This window comes from Ambystoma mexicanum, chromosome 10 (genome assembly GCF_040938575.1).
Source record: "Ambystoma mexicanum isolate Mex_15411 chromosome 10, UKY_AmexF1_1, whole genome shotgun sequence".
In the NCBI taxonomy this organism is placed as follows: Eukaryota; Metazoa; Chordata; class Amphibia; order Caudata; family Ambystomatidae; genus Ambystoma; species Ambystoma mexicanum.
The window spans coordinates 233,049,546-233,070,223 of NC_090932.1; the positions used below are offsets into that span (position 1 = coordinate 233,049,546).

Genomic DNA, 20,678 nt, shown 5'->3' on the forward strand with positions numbered 1-20,678 from the left:
TGCCCACCCGTCCCATCAACCCCACACCAATGTGCCCATCCCTCCCATCAAACCCACACTAATGTGCCTCCATTCACTCCCTCCAGAGCACACCAAGATGCGACCATCCAACCATCCACACAGCAAGATGCCCCCATCCCGCCCACCAGACCCACAGTGTGCTCCTATCCCGCCCCCCAGACCAACACCAATGTGCACCTATCCCTCCCTCCAGACCCACACCAATGTGCACCTATCCCTCCCTCCAGACCCACACCAATGTGCCCATCCCGCCAGACGCACACCAGCATGAGCATCTCCAACCATTCAGACCCCACCAAAATGCCCCATCACTCCCTCTAGACCAATACCATAATGACCCATCCTGCTTCCACATAGCAAGATGCCCCATCCCCCTTGCAGACCCACACCAAGAAGCCCATGTGCTTCTCCCGTACCACACGTATATACCCCAAGCTAACCCCCTCTAAAACCACCCATCCCAAACACACTCTCATCAAACATTAAATCACCATATTAGTCCCCTTTCAACAGTTAAAAACCACCATCCACTGTTCCTTTTCTTAACCTGCCATAGCTTTCACGTTGAATAGATGAACATGATTTTAAAGTAAATATAGTTTTCTGCTCCCTGTCTCAATCTGGTGTCTTGCAGGTACGGTCACGGTATCCCGAAGAAAAAGTTAATTGTATTGTCAGCCAGCCAATAACACAGATTGCTGCTGCTCTTGCAGCCTGGCAGCCAGAGCCTTCCCGGTACCGGCTCAGAAAAATTACGATGAAGGACAAGACAAGTCGGACGCTCCATCTGGTGTCTTGCAGAAACGTTCTTGGTATCCCGAATAAAATGCCCACCGTAACCGCAACAAACCGCAGATTCCACTTGCACTGGCAGCCGAAGCCTTCCAGCTAACTAAAATTGCTCACGAAAATCACACTGATGACTTCGGAAGTCACGTGAAGAAGAGTAGACAGGCCGTTGCTATGGTCCGTTTCAGACGTACACTACGGTTCTCCTTCCTCCATTATGATCGTCCCAGGCACGTAGACTTCCTATATGAAAACGTCACGACGACTTAACGGCATTTCAGAAATACGTCAAGACGTCATGATCCCTTAAAGGCATTTTAAAAAATATCGACAAATATTTAAAGAAACACACAATGCTTTCAGGTCTCTTAGTGACTTTATATGTGTTTCAAATGATAATGAAAGCAACACAAGGCTTCCCTTTACGAAACACTCCTTTTCAGTTTCCATGCAGCATCAGGTGAGTGCATGCGAATTTGATATGCATTTCTTTTAGCATCAATTAAATCATATCGTTCTCACTCCTTTTTGTTGTTATATTGCTAAGAGCCCCGTTGCAACCTCTGCACATGTATGTTTAAGTAAGAGGCTGCAGCTGAATCTGTAATTCGTTGTATTGCAGTTATCACATGTTGAAATTAAACATTGTAAGCACGTGACTTTATAAACATCTGCTTTTGAAATTACACAGGACAGCCTGTTGTTGGTATTGTAGGCACAGTGGCTGCTCCGAAGCTCGTTTACGGTACAGTTCAGCCTCTGGAATGCGTTCAGACGTAGTATCTGCAGATACTACAAAGGCATTGGTCTGCGGTGAGTGAAAATATATAATGATTGCAGACGTGTACTGTCTCCAATTCCAGAGACTACTCTGAAAGTAACGATTTCCCAGGACAGATCCGGTACTTTCTCTGGGTCGAATGACCCCTCTGTGGGTAATAACTGCAGGCACATTGTTCTAGATCTAATCAGTGGCGTCTCTAGGAATCACATTTAGGAGGGGACCACAGACAAAAGTGTGTTACCGCCTGTGAAAGGTAATGTGTGATGTCACAACACTCCTTCAGAGAGGCTTTTGTGCACACCAACTACCCACACCCCACTGAACCTCCCCTCCCATCAAAATGCAGGCACGAAACCATTCAGTGACTAATGGCCCACCATTAGCAGTTTCGTGAGCTACATTCTGATGGGAGGGGCTGCAAGCTGCTCTGCACACTAGGGAGGTCCTGAGCAGAAGCAGGGCAGGAACACCTGAGAAGTGACTCCTGCCCATGTTCATACCAATGCCAGAATACATACCAAGATCACTGCTAGCTTTGAGACAAAAGGAGAGTATTTGCTGTGTGATATGCAGACATTTGCCTTAATGAGTGTCACAAATAACACCACAAACAGAGAACACGGTCCCTGCTCACCTTAGGTAAGGGTCAAGATTTCAGAGGGGGGGCGCCCCCCCAGGCCCTCCTCTACACACAGAAACAATACCCTGATGAATATCAGCAGAGGCTACCTTCTCTAGCGCTAATGGTAGGGTGACCAGATTTTCAAGACAAAAAAACCGGGACAGTCAAAAACATAAAAGAAGGACCCCCCCCATTCCCATAGTATATGCATGCAAATTCTGCAGCTTTGAGTGTTGATAAAAGCACGTAAATGCTAAGCATGATACTGACTGAATTATATTTGTACAATGAACATGACTGTTATTGGTATATAGTGTCAAAATGTTAAGCATCTCAACTATAACACACTAAAAACATTTAAATATTAATAACAACTGTGCTTTTGCTCTGTTTGACAATAAACATCTTGCTATGTACTTTCCTCTCAGCCTGTCTCTGTGGTGCAAGCAGTTAATGCATAAGGCTTGTACCTGGAACGTTGGTGGTTCAAACCCATTCTAAGATGACATTCTTAACATCTAATACCGTTTATATAGTTAATTGTTTGTATAAAAAAAAATGTGACTGTCACCCTCACTTACCCAAAACCGGGACAGGGTTTTTAAAACATAAACACTCTCGGGATGGGGGAAAAGAGGTACCAAACCCGGGACTTCTGGTCACCATAGCTAATGGTAAAGGTCCATCACATTCTGTGGCTGGAGCGAATGATTGCAGACACAATACCTGCTCTGGAGCTAATGACTTCCGATACAGTACGCACCTGCTCATCAGCTACATCTGGCAATGCATGGCCTATGACAACAAATCATTACAGACACAGCACCGGATCTGGGATACCGATTACAGACACAGTACCCACCCTGGAACTAATGACGTTTGATACAATACCTGCTAATCCGTTACATATGACAGAATACCTGAATGATGGCATGCACAGTACGAACGATTCCAGTCACATTATCTGCTCTGGAGCTAGTGGTACTTAACACAGTACCTGCTCATGGGCAAATCTGGGGTTAATGACTGCAGAAACGGTACAAACCCCATGCAACCCTTTCCTTCTCGTGTGTCCTTTCTCATTCCCAATTCCTCTCTGACACCTCGAACCACACTCTCTGAAATTAACGTACAGCATTAATAAGTGATGAGTAGGGATAAACCATTGTGCTACGATTTTCAAAACGTGTTTGATGCAACTTTTGGAATGCTCATTCACTTCATTTATGCCAAAAAGGTGGTGACCTGAGCACAAAGGACATTTAAATGTGTGCATTAAATATAAATACAAATGCATCATAGTTGTGCACATTGAAGTGCTCTTTTCCCACCAAATGCACAACTGCGCAAGACAGATGGTGGAAAGGGGGTTCTGAGCATTTTCAAGTAAATCCCGATTTTCAAAAGAGGTGCACTTTTCAAAGCATAGGGGGAAAAAACATTTCCCTGAGCCTATTTGGAACAGGTGCAGCGGGATATAAAATGTATGGGAAGGTCGCTTCTGATCCTCTTATCCAATGAGTGAGTGAATGCTTTGTGTGAATAAGCAGGTGAATGTTGAGTCAAAGAATGTGTCTGTGGGTGTGTTTGTGCTGGGCCAGGGAGCTGATTTTGGCTGGTGTGGGTACAACAGTGTCAATGCATTTTTTGTATTTTATTGGCGTTTTCAACAGTAAGAACACATGTGTAACCCCCCATCCCTTCTCGCCCGCACCTTCTCCCCTCAACCCCCCTTGATCCCAACACATGTAACCAACAACGCACCCTGTCCTGCACCCCGTACCCTGGGTCCATAGGCTCTGTAGATGACTCCCAGTCCCAAATTTCTGTGAGTGGCCAGCTCTCTTGCCAGCCGTTGTATGGGCCTTTGCACCGTTTGAGAACCCCACCGCCCTCATAGTCCTCACATCCCCTTGAAACCTCAGTCATATCTCTTCCCAGGTTCCTGTGAAGGCGCCCTCCCCAAGTGGTGCGAGTACTCGCACTAGCCCCAGCAATATCATTTTCCTCGGGCACCATGCAACACGCTAGTCCCGCTGCGTGTGATGCAGGACAATGTCCCAGTCTGAGAGAAACCTTTGGTGATCCCCTTGAATCGAATAGGTCACCTACTCCAGTGCCACACAGTTCCAGATTTTACTAACCCATTTGTGTTTTGGGGGGTAGCTCTTTGTTTATATTTGTGTGCCATCACAAGCATTGCCGCCACTATCAGGATGACGTATGTCTTTCTTTGAGCTTTTGAGGGCAGATTTTCCAGAACCCCGTCCTTTCCCAGGATGGCCATCCCTATGTTGTCCGGCATCTGACTCCTAACAATACTATTCATTGCTGCACGGATCATGTCCTAATAAGGCTGTATGACTGGGCATTCCCACCAGATATGTTTCCACAATCCCAGATCCCCACATCCCCTCCAGCAGAGCGCTGATGCAGTTGGGTAGAATTAATGTAGTTTTTCTGGGGTGAGATGGCATTGGACCATTACCTTAACCCACACCTCCTGAATCTGGATGGGCTGCGTGAGCTTGGGGATTTCTGCCCATAACTGAGTCCAAAGTTCCCCCTCCAGCGGCTGCCCCACTGCAGTTTCCTGCTCCATATAGTGCCATGCCTGGCTCCTTGCCCCTTCTGCTATAATCCCATATAACGCTCCTACCAAATGCCTGTCCCTGTGTCCATCGTTACGAGCTGTTCAAAGGGCGTGAGTTCCCTGGTGGCCGCTGACCTGACCATTGGGTTACGTAAGCCAGTGCCTCAGTTGAGAGAAGCGATGCCTCGCCCCCTCATCTAGCCCAAAGTTCTGCTTGCACTGTGCAAAGGATTTATTGTCCTGACCAGAGAACATGCCACGTAGTTTGCAGCACCCTGCCGCCTCCCACCCTTTTAGGCACCCCTTTCCATACACAGTGTCAACTGGGGAATCCTAAACAGCAACGTAAGCAAAGAGGGGAAGGTGGTAGTTCACCCTCTGCACCAGCTCATCCCATGAGTCTCCCACCAGGGCCCCTATCCTGCTACGGTACATGTTTGCAGGTCTATAACCCTTGGGTTGCCACAACACCTCGCCCAGCGGCGAACACACCACCGCTTTGTCCATTCAACACCAGACATTCCCGCGATCGTCCCTGAACCAATCCCGGATCACTGTGATTTGAGCCGCAAGGAAATGGAGGCAGAAGTTTGGCACTCAACAGTCCTCCCTTGCTTCTGGGAGACATTAGTATCTGCATAGCTATCCTGGGTCTCTTGCGGTTCCAAATAAATGACCCCACATGTTTTTGAAGGGTCCTGAAGAAACCTTGGGGAACCCACACTGGCAGGACCGTGAATAGTACAGGATTTTTGGCAAAATTTCAATTTTAAGGGCATTTATCATCCCCATCGAGGATATTGATGAGGGCACCCATCCCGCCAGCAGCTGGTACAGCTTTTCTGCTAAAGGCGCACAGAGAACCAGTAATCTGGACCCCAAAATATCTAATGCCAGTTTCTGCCTATATATAGGGTACTATACGCCACAATTCCTGAACCATAACTCTGACTTGTGGGCATTTATTTTTAACCCTGCCACCTTGTAAAGAATCTCCCAAATGAGACCTGGTTTTACAAGTCAGTTGCCCGGTGAGCGCGTAGTGTAGCCGTAGAATTCTTCCCGACAATGTAACTCCCAAAAGTACCAATGGACTGTTTGGGAGGGAAATTGCCTGGAAGAAGGAATATGCCCCGGAACACAGCTGGCTGCACAAAAAGGAAGACAGTATCCGATTACTGGTATATAGGATAGACAATAGGTAATTCCCTAAAACTCACGTAATGGGAAAACCTCAGGATATGGTGTTTCAGGCAATGTCGGGGCGCAATCCTGTAGTAAAAGTTAACCACAGGAGAGGAACCTTAGATAAATGCAGTAGAGTATGGTATTGCAAATAATATAGCCCACGATCTTACCCTCTTTGTCAAGGAAACGAATGATGTGATGAGATGCAGTCTGAAGAAAACCAATGGTCCGTGAAGTAGTAATCCAGAGCAGGAGACAATCCAACCTAATGAACCTGTCCCTGCCGGCACACGGACGCCTAATGTGTGTAAGGAAGTCTCTAGTCCACACACAACTGTTAATGAAAAATCCCAGGTTCAGTTCCCATCCAGCGTAGAAAGGTTTGTGATGAAACAAAGTTCAGTGAATTAGCAACGAGCCGGGAAACGTGGATGTCTGAAGCAGTATGCGAAAATCCACTGTTAGGCAAAGTTCCAAGTCAATACACAACAAAACGTAGAGAAAATGCAGCGTGGTTGTAGCGTTCCGAGGTCAAGGTAAACAAAGTATCATAGAATTCAACGAAGCCAAGGGTAATACAAACAATCTGGTCAGCAGAAAAAAGGGGTCAAAAACACATGAGCAATAAATCGGTGATAGAAAAAGAGCTCCAAATGAGAATCAGAAGCAGCGTTCTGTTGTCATGGGCGGAGCTTTATAGAACGCCACGTGATCGTTCGACAGGACCCTGTGAACGCCGTAGCTTAGCACGTAGGTAACCTGGCAACCAACGTTTCCATGACAGCCCCCAGCGCTGTCTGAATGACTGGAAACGTGGGTAAGCAGTGCGTTTAGGTACCGGTTAGGCGAAATGGGTTTAGCAGCGCCTGGGCGAGCCAAAGGTTTACATGATCTGGAGTATGAACGTTTAGTGTAATGGAAATCCTTTGAGGAGGAGCACCTAGTTCCTGATTTCCTGACATACCTCCCCAAAGAGAAGAAGTTCCTGCGAGATCCCTGGAAATGAGGTTTCTTGTTCTATGATCAAGAGGAGCATGTCATCAGCAAATGCTCTGACTCTGCGCTCCTCACCCCCAAAGGGAATTCCCTAATATCTGTGGAGGCCCTAATGCTGGCCAAGAGTGGCTCCAGGTGGATGGTCTATAAGAGCGGGGAGAGCGGATAACCCTGCTTAGTGCCTTTTGAGACCGTGATCCTCTTTGAAAGTTGCCTGTTGATTGCCAGGCGCAAGGAGGGAGTTTGAATTTAGAACCGAATCCCATAACTTCCATGGTATGGAAGATTAATGGCTATTCGACCCCGTCGAATGCCTTCTCGGCATCCAACGCTAGTATAAGTCCAGGGGTTCTAGATATATTTACTTTTTCAATCAGATGACAGACCCGCCAAATGTTAGCCGAGGTCTGCCTATAGCTAATAAATCCTCAATGAGTTTGGGGAGGAGCTTACCCAGGCGTGACGCCAGAACATTGGTGTAGATCTTTGTGTCTAGATTAATGGGGACAATCGGCCGGTACGAACCGCATAGAGTGACATCCTTACCCGGCTTTGGGAGCAGCACAAGCTTGGCTTCTTCCATTGTGTGGGTGATACACCTTGCCCCCCACTGCCAAAAGAGTTGAAGAGCTGGACTAAGCGCAGTATCCGTGCCTCTCTAAAGGTTTTGTAGAAACACGCTGGAAAGCCATCCGTGTCCGGGGCCTTTCCTGATGGCCTTTCCTGATAGCCGCCCTTACCTCTTCAGGACTAATGTCTCCCTCAAGTTCTTCCCGTTCTTGAGGAGTGATCTCAGGGAGAGGGCCCCGGACAGGTATTCCCGTTGGGCTCCCTCAGGGGAATCTGATGTGTACATGAATTAATAATATTCAGTGAAGACTGAAATTATGTCAGGCAGAGCATTGCTTTCTTGCCCCCCTGCCTTTATTTTTAAGGATTGTCCTCGATGCTTCTTTTTTCCTAATCAACCTCCCTAATAGGCGATCCGCCTTATTGCTTTGACATAATACCTCTGTTGGAGGTACAGCAATGAATGCTCTGCACCTCTACTCTGCAAAACATCTAATTGCCCCCTAATCAGCCGATATTCCCTTTGCAACGTACTCCCCGCGTTATTTGCCACTTTAGCCATTATTTGTTTAAGTTTAGCTTCCAATTCCTCCTTTAAGAGACCTAGTTGTTTGTTCCTCCGGCACTTAATCGCAATGAGCTCCCCCCCTCAATGTAGCCTTAAACGCATCCCACACCACCTGGTCGCGTACACCCTCTGTTGCGTTGATCGCAAAGTAATCCAAGATTGTATTCTTTATGTCCTCTTTAGGATGTGGCTAGGGAACTTCCACCGCCATAGGCCTGGTTCGTTCTGCCCCATATATAAGGTAATCGTTATGGGCGCATGGTCTGACGGGGCGATTACTCCTAGCTCTATCCCTGCAACCCTACCCAATAGTGACCTCAAAATCCAGGATTAATCTATCCTTGAGAAGGATCTATGAACGTGTGAATAAAATGTGTAGCCTCTCTTCCCCCCCCCACCCTCCCTCAGTTCCCTCCAGCCATCTACCAACACCAATTGGTTCATGTGTGCGTTCAAGCAGGCAGATGGCGCCACCTGGTTGTGGAACACCCTTGCGCTCCTGTCTTCTGTTGGGTCGATGCCGGATTAAAGTCACCTACCAATATTATCTGCCCTTTGGCAAAAGTCTCCAATTTGGTCAGTGGTGCCCGCAAGAACCCATCTTGCCCCGTATTGGGGGCAAAGATTGCTGCCACTGTATATGTCCCCTCCCCCATTGGAAAGAGGCCACCAGATACCTACCCTATGTGTCCCCCTCTGTAGCTATGACCTGGAAGCCTGGGATGTCCCACATAGCGATTAACACCACCCCTTGATTTTCAGCTTATACCTGTCTTGCCTCCGAACGTGTGTCTCTTGGAGGGCTACAATTCCTGATTTCCCCCACCCCAAGAATTGTTCCACCTTCCTTCTCTTAACCGGGGAATTGAGCCCCCTGACGTTTAAGGAGGTCACCCAAAGCACTTCCCTCTTTCCCATGTTCGTCTTACCGTGCGGCTCGCACTAATGATTAGTGGCTGCCGCTGGGATCTCCTCCCCCCTTCCCCTTCAGCCTCCCTCTGGGTGGGCTCAACCAGCCTCTAGCTCCCCCACAACCCATCATCTCTGCAATTGAGCCCTTGTAACAACCCAGAGTAAATATGTACGGGTCCCTCTAGACCCATGTAGATCAAGACATCCTGTACCACCCACCTCCCCCTGGTAGCTTTGCCCCAACTACCTCCCGCAGGTGGGCTACAACATTCCTTCTTGGAACCCCCTTTTTCCCTCAGCGTGTCGCTCCTTTGTCGATGGGTGTGTGGGCACCTTCCACTCCTGCACCCTCATCGGGGGGGGGTTAAACCTGTCCCCTTAGGCCCCGTTTATTTTAGCCCCTTGTCGAAAACTTCGTCCACTCTCACATTTACCTCTTGAGCAGTTCTCTCGCTGGTCTTTGTTCTTGCCTTGATGACCCTTCGTCCTCAATCTTCAGTACCCTCGTACCTTACTCACAGGCGGTGCCCCAATGCTGTTTCCCTTCCCATTCGAACAGTAGTCCAAAGGGAAAGGTCCATTTATAGCATATGTTTGCTCGTATTAGGGTTCGCACCACCAGCCCATCATCCTATGCTACACTGGGGTGGTCTGGGCTAGATCCTGGAATAGCTTAAGTTCCAAGCCATTGTTGCTGATTGATCTGGCCCTCCTGGCAGCCGCCAGCACCTTCTCCTTCTGCCCGTACTCATGTAGGGCTACCACTACATCTCTGGGTCTGGCCCCTGACTCTTCCCTCTTTGACCCCACTCTGTGTATGCGGTCCAGCTCTATCCTGACCAGTCTTCCACCTCCAGCAGGTCCGCGAACATTTGTTGCGCCAACGTGCGTATATCCTTGTCCTCCACTGCCTCAGCGAGGCCCTTTATTCTGAAGTTACATCTTCTCATGCGGTTTTCAAGGTCTTCGCCCTGGGTCTTGAGGTTCTGCGTGACCCTTGCTAATTTCTCTACCAGCTCGTTCATCTTCCATGTGTCCTCTGCAACCTCTTGTATGGCGCTCTCTGCTGCATCGGTTCGCTCCTCTAGTTTCGTTAGGTCCCCCTTCACCTCTGCCAACGATTGGGACAGTTCCGCTCACATCATGCTCAACTGCGATTGAATGGTGTTCGCTATCCTGTCCCCAAAATCCTGAAAGCATTGGGAAAGGATCTCCTGGGTGACCATCTTTTGTAGTGCATGCCAGCATCTCCTCCAGCCAGTACCTCACTGCCTCTGTGCCAGGGTCTCTGCAGAATGCCCTCCTGTGATTTCTTCACTTAGTTGGGGGCACAGCTTGCATGTCCTTCCCCTTGTTTTTGGACATAATGCATAGGCAGGTCTGATGGGGAGCCCTGCCCCCTCCTCTTCTCCCTGATATCATGTCGCACCCTTCGGACCTCTTCTGGCCACTTTTTCAGGGCAAAGGAACCTCCTCCCTCCACCTATTTGTGTGTCCGCCCTCTAACTGTGCGCAGATGAGCCACTGTTTGTCTTCCTCCTCAGGTTTCAAATGACCCTCCTCCTGGCCTTGGTGCCAGGATCACTCTGCCCTGAGCCTGACCAAATGACCTCTCCCTTATTCTTCCTTGCCCACCACAGGTGTAGATGAACTCTTTAGCCCTCTATTCGGCTTCTGGATTGGCCTGGGGAGACCAGAGCCCCACCGGCCACTGTTTCCTATGCGTGGTGCGCCTCTTGCTCCCTTGCCTCCATAGCTGTGCTTCTGGATAGGGGGGCGCTGGCTGAGGCACTATATGCAGCTCCAAAATCCAAAATTTACCTGAAGTGGGACTCCGACTTTAACACCACAGGGCCTCCCCTGGTCTTCTCTGCAATGTGCTGGCTGTAAAGCTTGGGCAGGGCTCCTCACTGTCACACTGCTCAAAGCTGCTGATCACTGCCTGCACTGGCCAGCATATACCTGCTTGCACCCTTTCCTTGGGCCAGTGCGCACACTGACCTGTGATGGTTCTACCCCAAGAGGGGGCTGGGGAGGAATCAAGCCCCTCAGGATCACTGCATTCCTGCCTCTTGACTTTCGCTGTGCGGCCCCTCTCGGGCCTCTTGGCCGCTCCGGGTGCTCTTCTTCACTACGCAGCTCGCGCAGTGGGCTACAGGATCCTCCTGATCCCTCTGAGATGCTGCTTTACTGGCGTGGGGCGGCTCGGTCCCCCCTCAATCTTCCCGCTGGTGCTGGTGCTGGGCAGCAGGGGAGCCCCCGCTCCATGAATCCAGCCCCAGTGGGCCTCCAATATCGCAGGCAGCTCCTTCCTGACGGGCTCCTCTGGCGTCCACCGTCGGACAGCTGTTGCTTTCCGCCATCCTGCCTCGCAGACACACTGGGTCCTCGACCGCCCCGGGTATACCCGAGTGGTTCTTCTTGCTCGCGGTTTGTGAGCGTGTCTCTCAGCTTGGGCTGCACCGGCGACGGGCGCAGTGCCTCCGCACCTCAGACACTGCAGAGACAAAGGCTACACACCCACCTCTGCCGAAGACCCCCAGCGATCTGGGCTGCTACACTCCACCACTGCAGCCTACATCGATTAAATCCCCACCTGGGGAAGGCTCTTAATCTTTATTGCCTTTGGCCCCGGGGGTGAGAGCTCCACGATCATGCTGCTCTCCCCTCGGCAGCCATCTTGGAATCCCAATCACGATGCACTTTTTAATGTGTAGCCATCATAGATGGCAGTACAAAAAGCATTTTTCTGTTCTTTATTTTTTTTTATTTTTATTTTTTATAAAGGGTATGTGCTTTTTATGTGCTGCACTGGCATTTTGGGGCACCCAGTCTAGCCATTCTTTGCTGTGGCATGACATCTTTTTTTACTGGGATTCTATGATGAAGCAAGCATGATAAGTGTTATTAGTGCCTAGACTGGCATTTAGGGCAGCCAGTCAAGCCATTTCTTACTGTGGCGTGGCTTTTTCACTGGGCATTAAGGGTAAAGCAAACATGATGAGCATTATTACGCATCACATTGTGCAGCCAGTTTGGACATGTTTTCTTGTTGTGACAAGGCATTTTAAGCGCAAAGTCAACACGAGCGTGTGGCAGAGCCATGGTGGGCATGTTTTCTTATAGTATAATTACTGGCATTATGTTATGTTATGTTGAATTGATTTGTACCGCACACCGCTACCACCCAGGGGCAGTCTCCAGGCACTCGCGTGGCTCTGCAAAAAATGGGGATTGATGGGATAGTGCGGAAAATAGTGAGAGGATAGGAGCAACTGGCATCTGTGAGTGTTGTTTTGCATGTGGTCATTTGTGAGCGGCCTCGTGCAGTGTAACCGTATGGGTACGATTGTATGCCTCGGTGTGTGGTAGTGTTTTGTGTTGGTGTTAGTATTGTGTGATTATGATGGGTTGGTCGTGTGCACTGGTTAGATAGTGTCCATAAGTGATTCAGAGTCACTGGTGGTCGTAGCTGTAAGGTAGTTCGGCATCTTTGTGTGTTGCATTTTAGATGGTATTGGGCTACGTGGTGGTTCACTCTGGATGGCGGCATAGTATTGGTTCTCTGTATGTTTGAGTGTGGCTAGTCCATGATCTGGTGTAGAGGCGTCAGTTATGTAGGAGGAGAAGGAAGGGAAGAGGGTTAGTAAAGTCGATCAGTTCGTTGTGGTCTCTCTCTTTAGGGCGACCCTTTGGATGCCGCTTGATGTTATCTTGCCAGGTTCTGGTTTGTGGTTCTTTGGCCCCTCTCGTCTCCTCTCTAGTTGTTTGTCTGCAGTGTTGTTGTTGCTGGTGTCCCTTGTAGGTGGTCATTGTCTGCTGAATAGCCAGGTTTTGAGCAGGTTCCTGAAGGTGAGGTGGTTTTCTGTGGTTCTAATTACTTTGGGCATGTTGTTCCAGGTGTTAGCAATTCGACGTGAGAATGCTGTTCCGCCCAATTTCCTTTTTTTTTTGTAGTGCTTTGCCTCTATTTGTAGGTCGTTGCTGGATCTTAGTTCCCTTCCTGGGCGATAACGGCTAATCTAGTGTTGGAGGAATTCCGATCCTTGTCTGTGCAAGGTTTGTGGGCGAGGGAGAGTGCTTTGAAACTGATGTGCTTTTTACTGGTCTTGGGCCTGCTACAATCTCAACATCAAGAATAAACATGAACTTCGGTTCTTGTGACCTAATTTGACTGAATCTGATTTTCTTCAATTGACCTCCTCAAATATTGCTTCATGCTAAAAGTTTACTCCTTTCTCTAGAGTTCATTGGAAATGTTGTAAACCATATAATCTAACTGTTGGTCCGGTTTTCCAGACATTGAAAGTGTGCAGGGGACGTGAGTTCCCTAATTGGGAACGTTTTTGTTTCTTTTTTTACTGGTAACCAGTGTAGGCTTTTCAGCGCTGGAGTGATGTGGTCTCTTCTGTTTAGTCTTAGTAGGGTCCTTGCTGCTGTATATTGCACCCGTTGGGGTTTCTTGGTGAGTCTTTCTGGCATTCCTGGGTATAAGCTGTTTGCGTAGATAATTCCTGTGAGTATCAGGGATATGATTGTGAGGGTTCTGTGGGGGAAGGAGAGGTAGTGAGTAGTCCTCTGAGTAGTTGTAGGAGGAAGAAGCATTTTTGGGCGATTGCGTTGACTTGCGGTTCCAGTGATAGTCTGTAGTCCATGAGTATTCCTGGGTTGTTTACTACATTGGTAGTCTCTGATTGTGTTCCCATGCCGATTGGCCAGTCCAGTTGTGGGTTCCCTCTGTCGATTCCTGTGGATGAGAACATTATTTCAGTTTTTGCCGGGTTCAGTTTGAGGTTGCTCGTTGTCATCCACTTGTATACGTCTGTGAGGCGGTTGTTGAGGTTGTTATTTTGTCCCTTTGTTCTTTTTGTTTTCACAATCAGTTATGTCATCTGCGTAGTTGTAGGCGGTAATTTCGTGGGATCAAATGATTTTCATCAGTGGGCACATGTAGATGTTGAAAAGTGGGTAGAGGCTGGAACCGTGCAGGATATATTTTTGGTGTTTGAGGTGACCGGTGGTAGGTAAGTTCTTTCGATTCGGTTTGTTAGGAATGAGGTAAGCCACTTTGGTGAGGATTCCTGTATGCCACATTCCATCAGTCTTTTTATTAGTGTTGCATTGCTGGTTGTGTCGAAAGCCGCTGATATGTCCAATAGAAGGAGGGCCGATTGGTGTCGTCGTCTGCGTTTATTTTCAGGTTGTCCCATATCGATAGAAATGCTGATTCTCTTACTCTCACCGGTCTGAAGCCAACTTGTGATTGGTCGAGTATTCCGTTTGTTTTTCGGCGTGTTTAAGATGGATTTTGTATACTTGGTTCTCCAGGATCTTCGCTGGGTAGGGCAGGTTGGATATCGGTCTGTAGTTGCTTGGGTCTTCTGCGCTTTCAGACCTTTTTTTTATCAGTGCTTTGATGTATGCTGATTAAAAGGAGGACCGTACTATTCCTCTTTTGATTGATAGATTCATTAGGTTCCGCAAGCGTGTCTCTGGAGTTCTGTGGTTGAGGATTCCTTTGAAGACGTCCGGGGGGCAGGAGTCCCTTGGAGATCCTGCAAGGTTGGTGTCCTTGATCATTGTGGCGGAAGTTTCCTTTGTGATTGGTTCTAGGCAGATGAGTTTTGCTGTATTCTGTGTTTCGTCCAGTGTCTGTGGTCCAGTGGTCACGGTTGTATTTTCCCCGGCTAGGTTGATGGTCTCCTGTATTGTGTCTAGTTTTGCTCTCAGATGGTTGGTGATTTTGTCACAAAGTGTTAGTGTAGGGTTGATGGAATTTTGCAGGAAGAGGTTTTTTTTTATCTCTGATTTTGAAGAGTTCTTTCTGTGGATTGTTTCTATTCTTGTGGTGTAGTAGAGCTTTGAGGACTATTGCTTTGTACAGTTTGAGTTGTCTTTGCTATTTTATTTTGTCTTATCTGGTGTATTGATCTCTCCATTTTGTTCCCATTTTGTAGTTGTTTTTGTGGAGTTTTTTCAGTTCTTCTGTAAACCATTTTGCTGCCAGTTTTTTGGGTGTTGCTTTGAAGGTTTTAGCTGGTTCCAATTGGTCAAGGGCCTTGGTGATCCAATTATTGAGTGTGTTTTCTGTTGTATCTTTGTTTGTATCAGTGGGATCTCTTTCGCTTGGGACGGTTGCGTCTAGAAGGTTTGTTAGGGCCTCTAGGTCCAAGTTCTTCCAGATTCTTTTCTTGCTGATGTGGAATAGTTCCTTCCTGGCCGCTAGGCAGGTTTGGGGTGTAATGTAGAATGGTATCAAGAAGTGGTCACTCCACACCATTGGTGTAGGTGGCGCAGCTGCGACTAGTTCTTCCCTGCAGAAAATTGCATCCAGGGTATGTCTGGCATCGTGGGTGGATCCATTTGCTATTTGCTTGAACTGCAAGGTTTCCAGGAGTGTGCAGAGTGAGTTTGCTGTGTGCTGGTTTTCTTTTTTCGAACCATATGTTGAGATCTCCCAGTATGACTAGGTTTTCGTGGTAGGTTGATGGCATGGCGGCCTCGTCGGCTAGTTTTGTTTCAAAGTTGGGGTTGTAAGAAGGTGGTCTGTAAATCAGGAGGAATACTATGTTGGATTGGTTGTTGAGTTCTATCTTGATGAGGGATTCATAGTCTTCTGCGTTGGTTGTGATGATTCGAGATGCTCGGGCATGTTCTTTGTGTATAATAGCGATTCTGCCTCCTTCGTTTTCTCTGTTAGCGTGTATTAATTTATAATTAATTATCGGGTATTGCTTCGTTCGCAATGGCTTTACAGTTGTCTGATAGCCAGGTTTTTGTAAGGAAGAGCACGTTTGTGCCTCCTTCGATTAGGAGGTCATGTATTTCTGTTCAGTGTTTTACCATGGATCTAACGTAAAGGAGGCTGCATTGTAGTTTGCTTGATTTCGCTTTCAGGTTTTTGTTAGTATTGTTTGTTTTGACCCGTGTGTTGTTGTTTGGGTTTCCGTTCCAGGTGGGTTTTCCCCGGTTGAGTCTGTTGGGTGGGGTGATTCTTTGTTGGTCAGTCTCTTTGTCAAGTAGACTGATAAGGTTTATGGCGGGGTTGGTTGGTTCCGGTTCGTTCCGGGTGGTAAATAGGGTAACTACCACACTGTTGTTCTAGTGTTGGTGATGTAGGTCATTGTAGAGTGTGATGAATTCAAACTTTTTACTTGTTCTGGTTGGGGTATTGTCCATTATTAGTTGTCGTGTTCCGTTTGGTGTCCTGGTTGAGTCTGTATTTGTGACACTTGTTGGCTGTTGGTTTGTTGTTGCTGTGCCGTTTATTATTTTACCAGGTTGTCGTATGTGGACAGGTAGCAAGCAACGTAGTCTGGCTTTGCTCTGTTATTTCTATGTCTCCTTGGGCCGTTTGGGATGTTTATTTGCCAAGTTCTTTGGGGTTGTGGGATCATGCTGGTCGGTGCCTTCCTGAGTGGTTTGTGTTTTCTTATTAGTTTTGTTGTCTGTATGGACTTCTTTGTCTTTCTTGTTGCGAGGCATGATGTGTGGGTTGTGTTTCTTTGAGTGGGCGTCCTCTTTCGATCAGTGTTTTTCCTGGTCTTTTGGGTTTAGTCTTTGCTGTTTGTGGTTTGTTGTTGCTTGTCATTTTTTTTTTTATCGTGGAGGTCCTTTTGATTATGGTTGTTTGTTGAATTGATTGTTGGACTATGCACATAGCAAACATGAATACTGTGTGAATGAATACATGTGAATACTGGCATATATTGGTGCAGTCAGCATGGACATGTATTGATTGTGAGGGTGCTGGGTTCCTGCTTTTGACTGGGATGGCAAAGGATTGTCACCCGGGGGGTGCATGCTATGTTTAGGCCCCTGGCTTCCACTTTGGCCCAACATAGTCTCAAGCTCTATGCTTGCCACATTGGGGAATGTGAGGGTGCTGGGTGCCTGTTTTTGACTGGTATGGCAAATGATTCTCACCCAGGGGGTGCATGGTATGTTTAGGCCTCTGCCTTCCACTTTGGCCCAACATAGCGTCAACCTTTACCCTTGCCACATTGGGGGTCATTCGACACAAGTGCAACTAAGAAAAAGGGATATGACAATCTGTATTGGTTCGCAAATCATCCATCCCCAAATCATCAAGAACAAACATGTTTCATGGTGATGCCCTTGAAGTAATCAGCAGCTCATCCCAGAATCATCTCTAAATCATCAGGGACAAACGTGCAATCTCTTGAAGTGATCAGCAAGTCACCCTAAAAGCATCAGGAACAAAGTTTTCTAAAATAGGAATGATGTTGGCATATTCGTTTAGTCATACTAAGCTCATCCCCAAATCATCACCCACCATTCGGAGACATTTGCTGATGACTTTACCATCGTGATAACGTCTGATGATGTGGGAATGACTTCCTGTGTAGTTCAATGATCGTCAGATGAACCCAGAATGGCCCACCAAAGGTCGCCTAGGGACACCCACTGCTATCCTCCGCAGGGCCCAAGGAGGAAACATCCAGTAGAAAAAGCATTGCTGCACACAGAGCTGCTCCAAGGGGGAGTGACAGAGCTGAAAGGACATGTGGGGGTTTGAGGAAAGGCCCCACTATCGTGGCAACCATTTTGGAAGACTGCTGCTGAGCTGGTCTTCGTTATAGGTGCTGCGGACATAAAGGAAGGACAAACGATTGTGGTGCCATATTAGGGAGGGCTGAGGAGCTGGCACAGCATACAGGGACAGCTGAAAGAAAAGATGGACTGTACTACGAGCAGACAGAGCAGCGGCCATTTTGGGTGCGGAACAAAACAAAAGGATTTGACAAGCAGTGTGCAGGGAATAACTTTGGCACACAGAGCAGGATCCCATCAGGGAGGCAAAACCCCAAACGGCAACAATCCCCAAGGCTGGGGCGACTCTCCTCCTAGTCCCTCATCTTCCTCATCCAAATAATCTTCCGAGTGGACGAAGAGTGGCAGTCCTGCAGGAGAGTCTGGAAGGTCTGTTGCCCATTTCTACTGTTCTCGGTGTGGGGGAGGACCCTTGCATAAACCCCTTCCATCCGCGGAGCGGACGCGGAATGGACGGAGAGTGGCAGTCCTGCAGGAGAGTCTGGAATGTCTGTTGCCCATTTCTACTGTTCTCGGTGTGGGGGAGGACCCTTACATAAACCCCTTCCATCCGCGGAGCGGACGCGGAGTGGACGGAGAGTGGCAGTCCTGCAGTCGTGACTGTCAGGGCAAACAGAGAAATGCGGGAAATTGATATTAACTCGGAGCAGAACGACCCCCCGAGAGAGGAAAAAATGGAGGAAGAGGGTAGACGCCTGAGGAGCGCCAAACCTAACCAGAAACAGCAGGGTCAAAAACAACAACAAACATTAACCTCCAAGGAACATCTTGCGGCAAACATGGGTTTGCTTCAAATGGGCACCCCAAAACTGACGATGCAGCAAGAGCAAGCGAACACCATAAAGGCGCAACCCACCAAAAGCAAAGTCTACCGGCCACCAGTGGTCTTAGAAGACTTTAAACCAGCCCAACACAGCCCCCAGCGACGACCATACTTACCTGGAGGGGCGACTGACGTGCTGTGGGCAAAGAGCCTGGAAGTCAGGACAGCCGAGGCTTCTGCCTGCCGGAAAGATGCTCTGTCGCCACTCCGAGCCGCTGCGGTTGAGCAGGACCCCGCGGAGGCGGCCCTCGAAGGGGACGGCGAGGAGGGGCCGACGGAGAGGGAGGGCACGGCTGAGGAGGTTGGAGCCGCCGGGAGAGCGAGCCTTGGAGTGGGAGCCAGGCTCGACGGTCCGGCGCAGTCCTCCATACTTCCCTCCCCCCTCGGAGCGCCGCAGGGTGCTCCCCGCCCCACAGCGGAAGCTCTCGGAGGAGAGGAGGGCTGCCGGGCATGGATGTTGCTGAGGGAGGGAGGGGAAAGGAGGAGGACGGTGCAACGGCCTCAGGAGAGGCAGAGCCAGAGGAGGCGGCGGCCCCCCCCACCTGAGGAGAACGGGCAGGGGGAGCCCGATAGAGAGCTGCACACTGCAAGGGCATCACCGCCGTATCCACTAGCGGAAGCGAAAGTGAAAGTGGTGGCTCTCATTCACAAAGAGGCGGAGGAAAGTGCAGAGACCAGTCTGGTCTCAGAAAAAATCAATGAACAATGGCAATCCAACCCTAATAAAAAGAAAAGACAGAGAACAAGTTCCTTGCCCCTCAAGAAACTCAAGAGCCGCAAAATAACGAAAAATAAAAAAAAATAAGATCAGTATCAGAACTAAAAAAATGCCCCAGAAGCTCGAACAGCAACAAAAAACACCAGGACAATTGATGGACAAAATAAATGAAAACGAGCCTCAGAGAGGAGAAGGAGGGGCACTTAAAAATTCTATAAAGGATTATTTTTATGCAAACATAAGGCAAAAAGCAACAAAAGAATACTCCCAGAGGGAACTTACAGACCTTGAAATACTGGAAGCTTTAAATGATTGCTTACCAGTAGAAAAACTACGCAGAGTTGAGCACTACGTTAGTGATAACCTGTCATACAGTAAAAGATTGGCCTCAGAAGGCAGTAATAAGGCACAAGGACAGCCAAGTGTCAAAGAGAGGGCTGATGGGGAATCACCGAGCTCGATGCCACCCCAAAAGAGTCCTATGAATTCACCAAGAGGCCAGTTTAATCTGGAGCCAACAAAAGACACAAAAGACACAGAGAAGGGGGAACACAAGAGAAATGCGGACAAAGAGTCAGAAATGGGGGCTGTCATGTCTCAGCGCAAAGGAAACCCCCATACCATTCAAGACGAGAGACTTACCACAGTTGATACGGAAGGTCCAAATGGCTTAACAACAGAAAATGAGGAAGGCTCCTGCAAGCTAAACCCTGCATCACCCTCAGCCCCGAACGTAGACAACTTCATAGGAACAGACAGAGACAAAGCTCACAAAACCCCAAATAAAACGCTGGTGCCTGAAAAACTCAATCAACCAGGGCTCTCCAAAGCCCAAAGAGAGACCACGACAATAGAAAGGCCATCCACAGCAGGCACAGACGATCTAAATCAAGATAATCTTACGAGACCCCAAATCAATCAAAACTTGAATATGGGGGAAATGACAACCGAAGTTCCCATATCGACAAAAATCGAAAAGGAAGAGCCTCATCAGAAACAACAAGGCCACCTCGAGGCAGCTGGACAAATCAGACAACAATGATAACTGAATCACCTATAAGAAGAATCTCTCCACATCAACTGACCAGCCCGATGGATTCCTCAAATAAAAAAAAAATTGACTTATTGTCAATTATGTCATCAGTGAACATTGCATAGTCCATTTATGAAGCTTTACGAAAATATTGCTGACTCCTTGAAAGACCATACAAGCATCCAAGCGATGATCCACAGCAAAGTTATCTTCCTAGAAGCATATGTCATGGCTTTGGAAGCCAGAAAATCAAGCACAGTCATAACAAACGACGAGGGCTCGTCTTCCCGACAAAAAGAGCAGTATGGAGAAAAAGAACAAAGACTGGTGAGCAAAACAACGGGGACTCAAACTATGGCTACAATAGACCTCACAACAAATAACTTACCAACAGAGGGTGCAAATAAAGAGGCGAAGTTAATACCGACCGGGAGCCAACCAACAAAGAGACCATCACCTAGACAACCCACTATTGGAAACCAAACTG

At 48.1% G+C, this 20,678-nt stretch overlaps 1 protein-coding gene across 3 annotated transcripts in view; it reads left to right on the plus strand.

The window, feature by feature from the left end:
- The first annotated feature begins 1,142 nt into the window (after nt 1-1,142).
- The window catches only part of POLR3D (RNA polymerase III subunit D), a 244,833-nt gene continuing 225,297 nt past the window's right edge, over nt 1,143-20,678 (plus strand). For 2 of the 3 annotated variants that reach the window (XM_069617751.1, XM_069617753.1), the window contains exon 1: nt 1,143-1,270. The gene's annotated coding sequence lies outside the window, so the exon portion shown is untranslated. Of the gene's footprint in view, nt 1,271-1,498; nt 1,624-20,678 lie in introns of those variants that run through there. The other variant, XM_069617752.1, reaches the window with a different exon arrangement.